The sequence below is a fragment of the Lissotriton vulgaris genome, chromosome 8 (genome assembly GCF_964263255.1).
Source record: "Lissotriton vulgaris chromosome 8, aLisVul1.2, whole genome shotgun sequence".
NCBI lineage: Eukaryota > Metazoa > Chordata > Amphibia > Caudata > Salamandridae > Lissotriton > Lissotriton vulgaris.
In genome coordinates, this window is record NC_141696.1 from 1,575,664,125 (window position 1) to 1,575,678,117 (window position 13,993).

Consider the following 13,993-nt stretch of genomic DNA (forward strand, 5'->3'; position numbering starts at 1 on the left):
CCCTAGGGCAGGGTGCATTGTAAGCATAAGGTAGGACAAGCCCTCATGTGTGTGGCATGTCCTAATAGTGAATTACAGCCATTTTCGTTTTTCACTATTGTAAGGCTACCTGTTCTCATAGGCCAGAATGGGCTGCTGGAATTATTACACTCTATAATCCTAGTAGGCTCAGGAAACATGGTAGAAAGTCAAGTTTAGTATGCCTGAACTCAGAATAATAAAATTCTTCTTTTAGTAAAGTTTATTTTAATATCGTGTGTTTGCAAATGCTACTTTTAGGAAGTTGGTATTTGCTTGCCTAACCATTTCATTCTGCCTCTGCTCTTATGTGTATCTGCTGTCTTGTTTCTGTGAGTGACGGGGCTGGGGAATTCCAGGAGACAGGCTGGGGCTGCCAGGTGGTGAATAGAGAGATTACACCAGGATGGGTGGGAGGAGTGCCCCTTGACTCTGAATAGGGCTGTGCTCTGCCACCTCAATGCTGGCACCACCCCCTGGGTAGCGTCTGATGTCTCTGCCGTGCACACTGAAAGGAAAAGCCAGAGTCACCACAACAAAGTGCTTCAGAACCGGACTGAACAAGGCACATGCCCCCTGGCCTGAAAGAACAAAAGATTTGCTGTTTAAATGTAGGAGCCCGGCTCCTAAGAAATCAAATCCTGTTTACGCCAAGAAGAACGTCTGCCCAATGAGAAGGACCTGGAAAAGCTGCATGGAGGAGTACTGTCTCTGACCTGGGAGATTGGCCGGTGGTGGGTGCCTTGCTGCAAGAAGGAGAGGAATAGACTGAAGTGACTTTGTTCTACTTGTGCATCTCTGAAACAATCTCCAAGGGCTTGTGTGTGAGCTTGCCCCCTGAACTGAGCCCCAGGACCATTGGGCTCTACCTCCCTGGAGAGAAGCTGCTGAGTGTGCAGCGCTGACGAAGAAAGTGGGTGCTCTCCGTGAAAGTTTACCGCGCACTCTGGGGAGCCTTGTGTGCACTTGTCCCGCCGAGCAACGTGACTCCTGCCTGTTCGAGCTGCAGCTCGCAGCGTAAGGACCAGCCCCGCCTGACCCGAGCACCGTGACTGCCGCCATCTGAGCTGTAGCTCGCAAAGTAAGAAAAGACTTCGCCTGGTGCCCGCATCTTCCCCCTTCGTGTCGTCCTGCTGAGTGTGCCCCTGCCGCTCTTGTGAAAAGGGCTGCGGCACCTAGAGTGGCTGAGTAAGTCTCCGTCCTTCGGAGCGTATTGCGACGGCATCGCACTCTGGCACCCCCCTCTCCAGGTACGGTGCGGTCCCTGCACCGAAGTGCCCTGGACTCATAAGGCAACGCCCCCCTCGAGTAAAGTGACTGTGTGCCCATCCGAGCCGTAGCTCGCAACACAAGAGTAGAGCACCGCCGCGTTGACGTCCAGCCTTTCCTGCATCGCCCCCCTTCCTTAAGGTGCTGTGAACGAGGCGTATTGGGTGCGCCGCTGTGCACAATAGATTCTGGGATTCCTGTATTCCCTCTACGAGGCGTACTAGAAGAGGTACGGCCTGTACGTGGTGTGCCGCGCAGGAGACATGAAGCGCCGCTGTGCACGCCCGACTTTTGCTGGATAATACATCACCGCACAAGTCAAACTAACAGAACTACGACTCGCACAGTTTGAATTACGCATTCCTGAAGAACTCTTTTTGCTCACAACAGTATGGTGGCCTAACCTGAAACGCTATTGTGACTTGTAGTAAGTCTGCTTGAATATATATATATAAAATACCTATTTTTATACAACTCCTAGACTGGTGTCCATTTGTAGTGTGTCAGCTGATTACTGTATATTGTCACAAATGCTTAGCCCATAATGCCCTGAAGTTTAGCCTTGTCTGCTCGCGCCACACTACCTAGAGGGTGAGCAGGGGTATAATTTTAGGAGTAAGTCCCTTTCCCCGACTAGAGGAGAGGGTCCCTGTTTTTCACAAGTACTCACCTGTGCCAACCAGAGACCCCCAATTCTAACACATATGTTTTAAATCAGCAGTGTCATGAGAACAAGTCCAATATGTACTGGGAGTAGCAGCGTGTATCCTGCGTAAATGTGTGGGTGTAAAAAGTAGTCTATTATAGATAAAAAAATATTGTTTGGGTGGTGCTTGCCGCTCTGGAGGATTTTCTTTTTTCTAGCCATACTTTGTTCCATAAAGGACCAGGACCGCGAAGGGACCTCAAGAGGAATCACACATTACCAGTCCACGGGTCACTCGTGAAGTGTAGGCTGGTAATCGTCAGTGGAATCACTGCTCGGGGTCGGGACTACAACTAGTCCAATGCACAGCCTCGGGGATCACCAAAAAGCATATGCTGCTGCAAATGTTCATTGTGTCCAGGTGTACGGTTTGCACAGTCCCCACGAGGGCTGCGGGTTTCAAGAGTGCTGAGAGCACTGGTCATCCTCAGGGAAGCTTAGGAACCCACCTCCGGTGTTGCAAAATCTTCGGAGTCCTTCAAGAGCTGCGTAGATGCAAACCAGTCAGATGCATTGAGGTGCCTGCCTTGCAGGGGAGTAACTTTTTTACTTTAAGGGAGAGTCTTCAGTCATCCAGGAAAGCATAGATCGTCGAAGGATTCTTGGTTTCTGTAGCAGAGTTTAGTCCAGGTAAAATCTAAAGTCCTGTAGTCAGGGGTTCCTACTTTATACCCAAGGAAGGGGTGGGACAAACTCTGGGGACCCACCTATGGAGGGTCAGGACAGAGCGGTGGCTACACCCATGTCATTTGTCCAGTTTCGCACCAGAGCAGGGGATGATAGCCCCTGTAACCGGTTTGAGCTGGACTATGCACAGGGACACCAAATGTGCCCCCAATACAGCCATCAAAGCACTCTTGGAGTGCACCCACCCAACCCCAATACACTAAAGCCTGTCTGGGAGGTGGTCACACCTCCCTGTGATAGGATATCAATTGTCCAGCCTCCCCTGCCGGAGTTCTGTCCAGCAGCAGGAAGGCAGACTCGTGTCTGTGGCTGGCAGCATCCATCTTGTGATGCCAGGGTCGAGAAAGCTGGTACCGGGTGTACTGGTGTAGTCATATTTCTCCCTCTAGGAGGGTGGAATCATACCTTCCACACCAGTTACTGGTGTGGAGGTATGATTCCAAGGTGTTTGACACCAAACACAACATGTTTCCATGCAGCCGTTCTAAAGTTAGCATTTACCACAAGTATATAATGCACTTAAGAGTATATTGTTGGCTGCATCACAAACAACCCCAAAATAGAGGTTCCGAAGGCTGCAGAGGGGCTCTGCTCATGCAGGTGCACCCTCCTACATAAACCCAGCAGCCTGCCTACAGGATTGATAAGGCCTGCCATAGGGATGACTGATAGGTTTATATGTGCAGTGATATGGATAGATATAGTGAACCTATATCTAAGTAAGGGGTGCATGCACCACCTTACACAGGCTGCAGTTGTACCTGTTGTGTCATTTTGTATGGCCTGTCAGGGGTGGCATAATATATGCTGCAGCCCCTGAGAGGCTTCTGGGTTACCTATGCCTAGGTATATAGGATACCATATACTAGGGACTTATAAGGGTACCCCAGAATCCAATCTGTGGTGTACCTAAAGTACATGCAATCGATTTTAGAGAGAAAGCAGCTAGACTGGGGTCCTGGTATAGCAGGGTCCCAGCCAGACTAAAGTCGAAACAGTGAAACATCAGCAAAAAGTGGGGGTAACTAAAAGAAGCAGACCATACTCTTCTAGAATGCCTGCATGTCATATTCTGGTGTAATGCCTGCATTTCGTGTTCTAGTGTTATGCCTGCATGTCATGTTAATGTGTATTGCCTGCATACCGTGTTCTGGTGTGATGCCTGCATGTCGTGTTCTGGTATGATACCTGCATGCCATGTTCTGATGTGATGCCTGCATGTCATGTTCAGGTGTGATGCCTGCATGTCATGTTCTGGTGTGATGCCCGCGTATCGTGTTCTGGTGTGATGCCTGCATGTCATGTTCTGGTGTGATGCCTGCATGTCATGTTCTGGTGTGATGCCTGCATATCGTGTTCTGGTGTGATGCCTGCATGTTGTGTTCTGGTGTGATGCCTGCATGTCGTATTCTGGTGTGATGCCTTCATGTCATGTTCTGGTGTGATGCCTGCGTATCGTGTTCTAGTGTGATGCCTGCATGTCGTGCTCTGGTGTGATGCCTGCATGTCATATTCTGGTGTGATGCCTGCATGTCATGTTCTGGTGTGATGCCTGCATATCATATTCTAGTGTGATGCCTGCGTATCGTGTTCTGGTGTGATGCCTGCATGTCGTGTTCTGGTGTGATGCCTGCATGTCATGTTCTGGTGTGATGCCTGCATGTCGTGTTCTGGTGTGATGCCTGCATGCCGTGTCCTGCATGATGCCTGCATGTCATGTTCTGGTGTGATGCCTGCGTGTCTTGTTCTGGTGTGATGCCTGCATGTCATGTTTTGGTGTGATGTCCGCAATTCATGTTCTGGTGTGATGCCTGCATGTCATGTTCATGTGTGTTGCCTGCATGCCATGTTAGTATCTGATGCCTGCATGTCATGCTCCGATGTGATGCCTGCTTGTCATGCTCTGGTGTGATTCCTGCATGCCATGTTCATGTGTGTTGCCTGCATGTCATGTTCTGGTGTGATACTTGCATGCCATATTCATGTGTGTTGCCTGCATGCCATGTTGATATGGGTTGCCTGCATGTCATGTTCTGGTGTGTTGCCTGCATGTCATGTTCATGTGTGATGCCAGCATGTCATGTTCATGTGTGTTGCCTGCATGTCATGTTCTGGAGTGATGCCTGCATGTCATGTTGTGGTGTGATGCCTGCAAGTCATGTTCTGGTGTGATGCCTGCATGTCATGTTCATGTGTGTCGCCTACATTTCATGTTCTGGTGTGATGCCTGCAAGTCATGTTCATGTGTGTTGACTGCATGTCATGTTCATGTGTGTTGCCTGTGTGTCATGTTCTGATGTGATGCCTGCATGTCATGTTCATGTGTGTTACCTGCATGTCATATTCTGGTGTGATGCCTGCAAGTCATGTTCCCCGAACCTGTCCGGACCCTGTCCTAAGCCTGTCCTGAGCCTGCTCTGAGCCTGTCCGGCGCCTGCCCCAAGCCTGTCTAGAGCCTGTCTGAAGCTGTCCGGAGCCTGCCTTGAGCCTGTCTGGAACTTGCCTCGAGCCTGTCCAGAGCCTGTCTCGAACCTGTCCGGAGCCTACCGCGAGCCTGCCCCAAGCCTGACCTGAGCCTGTCCCGAGCCTGTCCGGAGCCTGCTCTGAGCCTGTCCGGAGCCCGTCCCGAGCCTGTCTGGAGCCTGCCTCTTGCCTGTCCAGAACCTGTCCGGAGCCTGCTCCGAGCTTTCCCCGAGCCTGTCCGGAGCCTGTCCCAAATCTGCTCCAAGCCTGTCCGGAGCCTGTCTTTAGCCTGTCCGGAGCCTGCTCCAAACCAGCCCGAACCTGTCCAGAGCCTGTCCCGAACCTGTCCCGAACCTGTCCAGAGCCTGTCCTGAACCTGTCCAGAGCCTGTCCCAAACCTGTCTGGAGCCTGTCCAGAGCCTGTTCCGAATCTGTCCAAAGCCTGCCTCGAGCCTGTTCAGAGCCTGTTCAGAGTCTGTTCTGAGCCTGTCCTGAGCCTGTCCCGATCCTGTCCAGGGCGTGTCCCAAACCTGTCTAGACCCTGTCAAGAGCCTGTCCTGAACCTGTCTGGAGCCTGTCCAGCGCCTGTCCCGAACTTGTCCGGAGCCTGCCTCAAGCCTTTCCTGAGCCTGTCCCGAGCCTGTCCGGAGCCTGCCCCAAGCCTGCTCCGAGACTTCCCTGAGCCTGTACGAGCCTCTCCGGAGCCTGCCCCGAGCCTGTTCCGAACCTGTCCAAAGCCTGTGCCGAGCCTGTCCGGAGCCTGCTCTGAGCCTGCCCTGAGCCTATCCAGAGCCTATCCTGAACCTGTTCAGAGTCTGTCCTGAATCTCTCTGGAGCCTCTCCCGAACCTGTCTGGAGCCTGTCCAGAGCCTGTCTGGAGCCTGTCCAGAGCCTGTCCCTAACCTGTCTGGAGCCTGTCTGAAGCCTGTCCCGAGCCTGCTCCGAGCCTGTCCGGAGCCTGTCTGGAGCCTGTCCCGAACATGTCCACAGCCTGTCCCGAACCTGTCCGGAGCCTGTCCAGAGCCTGCCTCGAGCCTGTCCTGAGTCTGCCTCAAGCCTGTCCAGAGCCTGTCCCAAGCCTGTCTGGATCCTGTCCTGAACCTGTCTGGAGCCTATCCAGAGCCTGTCCCAAACTTGTCCGGAGCCTGTCCCGAACCTGACTGGAGCTTGCCTTGAGCCTGTCAAGAGCCTGTCCTGAGCCTGTCCGGAACCTGATCCGACCCTGCCCGTGCCTGTCCAGAGCCTGTCCCGAACCTGTCCAGAGCCTGTCCTGAACCTGTCCAGAGCCTGTCCCAAACCTGTCTGGAGCCTGTCCAGAGCCTGTCCCGAATCTGTCCAAAGCCTGCTTCGAGCCTGTTCAGAGCCTGTCCAGTGCCTGTCCCAAGCCTGTCCAGAGCCTGTCCCGAACCTGTCCAGAGCCTGTCCTGAACCTGACTGGAGCTTGCCATGAGCCTGTCCAGAGCCTGTCCTGAGCCTGTCCGGAACCTGATCCGACCCTTCCCGTGCCTGACCTGAGCCTGTCTGGAGCCTGCCTCTAGCCTGTCCTGAGCCTGTCCCGAGCCTGCCCCAAGCCTGCCCCAAGCCTGCTCCGAGACTTCCCTGAGCCTGTTCGAGCCTCTCCAGAGCCTGCCCCGAGCCTGTTCCGAACCTGTCCAAAGCCTGGGCCGAGCCTGTCCAGAGCCTGCTCTGAGCCTGCCCTGAGCCTATCCAGAGCCTGTCCTGAACCTGTTCAGAGCCTGTCCTGAATCTCTCTGGAGCCTGTCCCGAACCTGTCTGGAGCCTGTCCAGAGCCTGTCCCAAACCTGTCTGGAGCCTGTCCAAAGCCTGTCCCAAACCTGTCTGGAGCCTGTCTGAAGCCTGTCCCGAGCCTGCTCCGAGCCTTTCCAGAGCCTGTCCGGAGCCTGACCCGAACATGTCCAGAGCCTGTCCCGAACCTGTCCGGAGCCTGTCCAGAGCCTGCCTCGAGCCTGTCCAGAGTCTGCCTCAAGCCTGTCCCGAGCCTGTCCCGAGCCTGTCCAGAGCCTGTCCTGAACCTGTCTGGAGCCTATCCAGAGCCTGTCCCAAACCTGTCCGGAGCCTGCCTCGAGCCTGTCCAGTGCCTGTCCCAAGCTTGTCCAGAGCCTGTCCCAAACCATGCCCAGAGCCTGTCCTGAACCTGACTGGAACTTGCCTTGAGCCTGTCCAGAGTCTGTCCTGAGCCTGTCCGGAACCTGATCGGACCCTGCCCGTGCCTGACCTGATCCTGTCTTGAGCCTGCCCCGAACCTGTCCAGAGCCTGCCCCAAGCCTGTCCAGAGCCTGTCCAAAGCCTGCCCGAGCCTGCCTGTAGCCTACCTTGAGCCTGTCCCGAGCCTGTCGGGAGTCTGATCGGAGCCTGTCCCACGCCTGTCCAGAGCCTGCCCCGAACTTGCCCCAAGCCTGTCCGGAGCTCGTCCCAAGCCTGTCCCAAGCCTGTCCCGAGCCTGTCCCAAGCCTGCCCGGAGCCTACCTCGAGCCAGTCACGAGCCTGCCCCGAGCCTGTACTGAGCCTGCGACGAGCCTGTCCAAAACCTGTCCAGAGCCTGCCTGGAGCCTACCTCGAGCCTGTCCAGAGCCTGTCCAGAGCCTGCCCGGAGCCTGTCCCGAGCCTGTCCCGAGCCTGTCCCAAGCCTGCCTGGAGCATTCTTTGAGCCTGTCCCAAACCTGCCCGGAGCCTACCTCGCGCCTGTACGGAGCCTGCCCCCAGCCTGTTCGAAGCCTGTCCTGAGCCTGCCTGGAGCCTGTCCCGAGCCTGCCTAGAGCCTGTCTAGAACATTCCCGGAGCCTTCTCTGAGCCTGCCCCAAGCCTGTCCGGAGCCTGTCCGAGCCTGTCCATAGCTTGTTTGGAGCCTGTTCGGAGCCTGTCCGCAGCCTGACGCTTCTCGAAGGTACAGTGCTCAATGGAAAAGTCTGGATATGAAAGAGCTCCTCCTGGCTCAAGAACAATTAATCAGAAATGTATTAATCTATTTTATGAGGTGCCAAGCAACCAAGACATGACATTTCCTTGAACCCTCGAAGCCTAGGCGGGAAGAGTTAGTGCAGCAAAACACACAAGAGGATGGACGGAATTTTGCACAATTGCAGAGTTAGTGCAGGCCATGTGCGTCCGTGTGACGTCATCACCGGGCGGGCTCTCAGCACCTTACTGAGCCCTCCTTGAGTGAGAAGGAGAGGGGAAACTTAGCAATGTGCACTACATGCGCGCACATTTATATGTCTGTGTCCAGGGCAGCAATCTCAGAGGCTTCTCGTCATCTTTTGTTTAGGTCTCGTCTACGCAGCGCACATGCGCTCCATAGGAGGAGACCTTTAGCCATCGGTCCCCCTTTTAAGTCACAACAGTGCACGCGTTCCATTGCCTTCAATGGCAACGCATGCACGTGTGGCTATTCCCTTGCCGGCTTGAGCGCTAACACTATATGTTTGTAATTAAGTTGCAAACATAAGGTGTCAGTACTCATTCCTGTAAGGGAAGCAGGCGCAGGCCCCCTCCTGTCTCCCTCCCCCTTCTGCCAGCGCAAGGTGCAGTGCGCTTGTTTTTTAATGTTAGTCCCCCAGGGCACAAGCAGGCATCCACTTCTGTCTTTTTGCTGCGATCAGCTGTAATGACAGAAGTTGATGCCTGCTTGTGCCCCGGGGGGACTGCAGGACTTCACACACAGCTGCACATGCACAAACAACATTAGTGCGTGCATGCAGCAATCATCGGTAAAAAGGAAATGCTTCACCAGAGTGTGATCTGGACTGAATTAGGTAAGTGCATTGAAAATATTTTTTTAATCTCTACATGTACTGGATTGAAGCTGCGACAAGGCCAGCAGGGAGGCATGGTTTCCTTTCAGACCTCCTTTGTTTGAGAAGTTGTAGCATGGTGTGTGTTTTTGGAAGCTCTGCACTTGATGGAAGATTGCAGGGCATTTACGGAGTGTCCTCTGCTCCAAAGTAGAGTACTGCTTCTCCCATGGTCTCTCTCCCACGCTCATCCCTGCACATCAGTATCTATCCCTGTCCCAATCTACCCCCTTCATCCTACCAGCGACTGACACTCGCAGCATCCCATGATCTCTGTCTCTGGCATTCTCTATCATACACTCCACCCAATACCACTCAGTGCCACATAATTATATGCTACATAATTACACGTCACATAATTACACTGCACTCAATGCAACATACACTCCAAATACCACTCAGTGCCACATAATTACACGCCACATAATTACACTGCACTCAATGCAACATACATTACAAATACCACTCAGTGCCACATAATTACACGCCACATAATTACACTCTACTGAATGCAACACACACTCCACACAATACCACTCAGTGAATGTAGGAACTGGGTTCGCCAGGTCCCCGGGGGGTAGCTTGGACCGAGCCGGCAGGCACCCGAAGCTTAGGTGTAAAGTGACTACACAACACACTCATCCACTGAGACAATAAGTGCACGCACGGACTGAGTCCACACCAGAATGCTTGATTCAAATAAATAAGTTTTATCTTGAATTATCTTGAATTAGAATCAGAGCAGTCAAAAATCACACCGGTATTAACTCATTGCCGTTCCTTTAAAACACAGGTTTTGCATTTCTCAGCAATAAATATGTAAATGAATAAATATTAAGTAGTAAATAACGGTAGGCCTGGTAACAGCCTTACTCCTAGTCAGCACCTGCAAAGAATTTACTACTCAGACTTTTAAATAACATCTCATTGCTCAGCAGCAGTCACTACTGGAGGGTAAACATTTCCTAGCTGCAAAAATAAGCCATTTATCAGCAAATACAGTGCATTTCATCAGGCTGGAACAAAGCAATTCAACACTTAGATATGAGCATTTCTTTTGGTCATAATAGGCAGGACATGACTCTCAGGAGCTAAGTATGACAATTCCCTTAACGAACAGGCCACCACAGTAGAACAACCTTTCCCCTGTTAAGGGGTTAATGTTTCTTAGGACTCCTGCCCAGTCCCCAGTATCTCTTGGGGCAAACAGGGCCCGACTATAGTCTCCCGCGGGGAGGGCGGACTTGGAGCCTCCCCAGGGGTTTACCTCACTTCTTCGGCCCCTGTTCGGGCCCTTGCGAAGGGTCAGCACAAGGTAAGATAACTCCCGGAGGCGCGCTCTTCCTATCGCGCCCTCCGGTGGTGTTGTAGGCTCCCAGGCTCTTTTTAAGCCCTCCGGTGAAGTCGGGGGTGCGCAGGGGCTCCGGTAGTCTCTGCGAGCCCCCCGCGCAGGTGTCAGCTCTAGTCCCGGTCCTCCCTCAAAGCCTGCAGGGACCGGGGACCAAGGTGTGCAGCGTCCGCCTATTGCAGAGCGGCTCGCGGAGCACAATTTCAGGGACCCAATCAGGGCACAGCGGGGGCGGAATTACACTGGCGCCCCTGTCACGTGACGCTAGATCCCGGCTTCAGGCCTAACGTGGCCCACTGCGGCCTAACCAGACTCCACGGCCGCCCTCTCTTGGCTTTGGGGGCCGCCAAGGGGGTGCAGAACGCAGCAACGACATCGCGGAGAAGGCACCAGGCTGCAACGATGACGGTAAGGCTCAAAGGCTAAAGCAGAAGTTGAAAAGCGCTCGACAGAAGTGCGATCGGGGGGGGGGCAGCTGAGACGCATTAAGTGGTCAAAGCGCTCGGTCCTCGTGGCGCTTTAGGGCAATTCCATCACGCCTCAGGCAGCACTCTCAGGGCCCACACAGGGTCTCCACGCAGTAGGGCTTCTCAAAAGGGGCACAGCGATTGCCAGTCAGCAGTTCACAGCGCTTCTCAAGGGAGATACAGCGCTTGGCAGTTAGCAGTTCACATCGCTTCTCAAGGGGAATACAGCGCTTGGCAGTTAGCAGTTCACAGCGCTTCTCAAGGGAAATGCAGCGCTTGCTAGTCAGCAGTTCACAGCGATTCTCAAGGTAAATGAAGTACTTGCCAGTCAGCAGTTCACAGCGCTTCTCAAGGGGGATACAGCGCTTGGCAGTTAGCAATTCACATCGCTTCTCAAAGGGAATACAGCGATTGGCAGGCTGGCATTGTAACATTGTTTAAGGGTTCCAGCCAGCCCCTGGCTACTAGAGTGCGCCTAAAAAGACCACGCTGCAGTAGCAGGGGTCAGTGGCAGCCATCTTAAGGGAAGAGAGGACCTGCACCTTAGCATTGGTAAGCAATGGGAAGGTGCCCAGAGACCTAAGGCCAACGAAAAGTAGGTGAGAAGAATGAGGCAAAAGCGAAAATAGGAAAGACCACCCTAAGGCTGACTGGTCTAACAGTGCCACATAATTATATGCTACATAATTACACTGTGCTCAACGCAACATACACTCCAAATACCACTAAGTGCCACATAATTACACGCCACATAATTACACTGCACTAAATGCAACATACACTCCAAATACCACTCAGTGCCACATAATTACATGCCACATAATTACACTGCACTCATTGCAACATACACTCCAAATACCACTGAGGGCCACATAATTACACGCCACATAATTACACTGCACTCAATGCAACATACACTCCAAATACCACTCAGTGCCACATAATTACACGCCACATAATTACACAGCACTCAATCAACATACACTCCAAATACCACTCCGTGCCACATAGTTATATGCAACATATTTACACCGCACTCAATGCAACATACACTCCAAATACCACTCAGTGCCACATAATTACACTCTACTGAATGCAACATAACCGCAACACAATACCACTCAGTGCCACATAATTATATGCTACATAATTACACTGCACTCAATGCAACATACACTCTAAACAATACCACTCAGTGCCACATAATTACACGCCACACAATTAAACTCTACTGAATACAACATACACTCCAAACAATACCACTCAGTGCCACATAATTATATGCTAATTACACTGCTCTCAATGCGACATACATTCCAAATATCACTCAGTACCACATTATTACACGCCACATAATTACACTGCACTCAATGCAACATACACTCCAAATACCACACAGTGCCACATAATTACACGCCACATAATTACATTGCAGTTAATGCAACTTACACTCCAAATACCACTCAGTGCCACATAATTACACACAAAATAATTACACTGCACTCAATGCAACATACACTCCAAATACCACTCAGGGCCACATAATTACACACCACATAATTACACTCTACTCAATGCAACATAAATTCACTCCACATAATACCACACAGTACCACATAATTATATGCTACATAATAACACTGCACTCAATACAACATAAACTCCAAATAATACCACTCAGTGCCACATAATTACACGCCCCACAATAACACACTACTGAATACAACATAACCTCCCCATAATACCACTCAGTGCCACATAATAATATGCTGCATAATTACACTGCAAACAATGCAACATACACTCCAAATACCACTCAGTGCCAGATAATTAAACACCACATAATTACACTCTACTGAATGCAACACCCACTCCACACAATACCTCTCAGTGCCACATAATTATATGCTACCTAATTACACTGCACTCAATGCAGCATACACTCCAAACAATACTACTCAGTGCCATATAATTATATGCCACATAAGTACACTGCACTCAATGCAACATACACCCCAAATACCATTCAGTGCCACATAATTACACGCCCCACAATTACACACTACTGAATACAACATACACGCCACACAATACCACTTAGTGCCACATAATTATATGCTACATAATTACACTGCACTCAATGCAACATACACTCCAAAAAATACCACTCAGTGCCACATAATTACACACCACATAATTACACTCTACTCAATGTAACATAAATACACTTCACATAATACCACACAGTGCCACATAATTATATGCTACATAATTACATTGTACTTCATGCAACATACACTCCAAATAATACCACTCAGTGCTAGATAATTACACGACACAATTACACTCTACTGAATACAACATACACTCCCCATAATACCACTCAGTGCCACATTATTACACGCCACATAATTTTACTCTACTCAATGCAACATATGTACACTCCACACAATACCACTCACTGCCACATAATTATATGCTACATAATTACACTGCACTCAATTCAACATACACTCTAAACAATACCACTCAGTGCCACATAATTACACGATACACAATTACACTCTACTGAATACAACATAGACTCCACACAATACCACTCAGTTCCACATAATTATATGCTACATAATTACACTGCGCTCATCGCAACATACACTCTAAATACCACTCAGTGCTGCATAATTACACGTCACATAATTACACTACACTCAATGCAACATACACTCCAAATACCACGCAGTCCACATAATTATTTGCTACAAAGTTACACTGCACTCAATGCAAAATACACTCCAAATATCACTCAGTGTCACACAATTACATGCCACATAATTACACTGCACTCAATGCAACATACACTCCAAATACCACTGATTGCCACATTGTTACATGCAACATAATTACACTGCACGAAATGCAACATACACTCCAAATACCACTCAGTGCCACATAATTACACACCACATAATTACACTCTGCTGAATGCAACACACACTCCACACAATACCACTCAGTGCCACATAATTATATGCTACATAATTACTTCACTCAATGCAACATACATTACAAACAAATACAACTCAGTGCCACTTAAATACAAACCACACACTTACACTCTACTGAATACACCATACACTCCTCATAATACCACTCGTGCCACATAATTACATGCAACATAATTACACTCTACTCAATGCAACATAAATACACTCCACATAATACC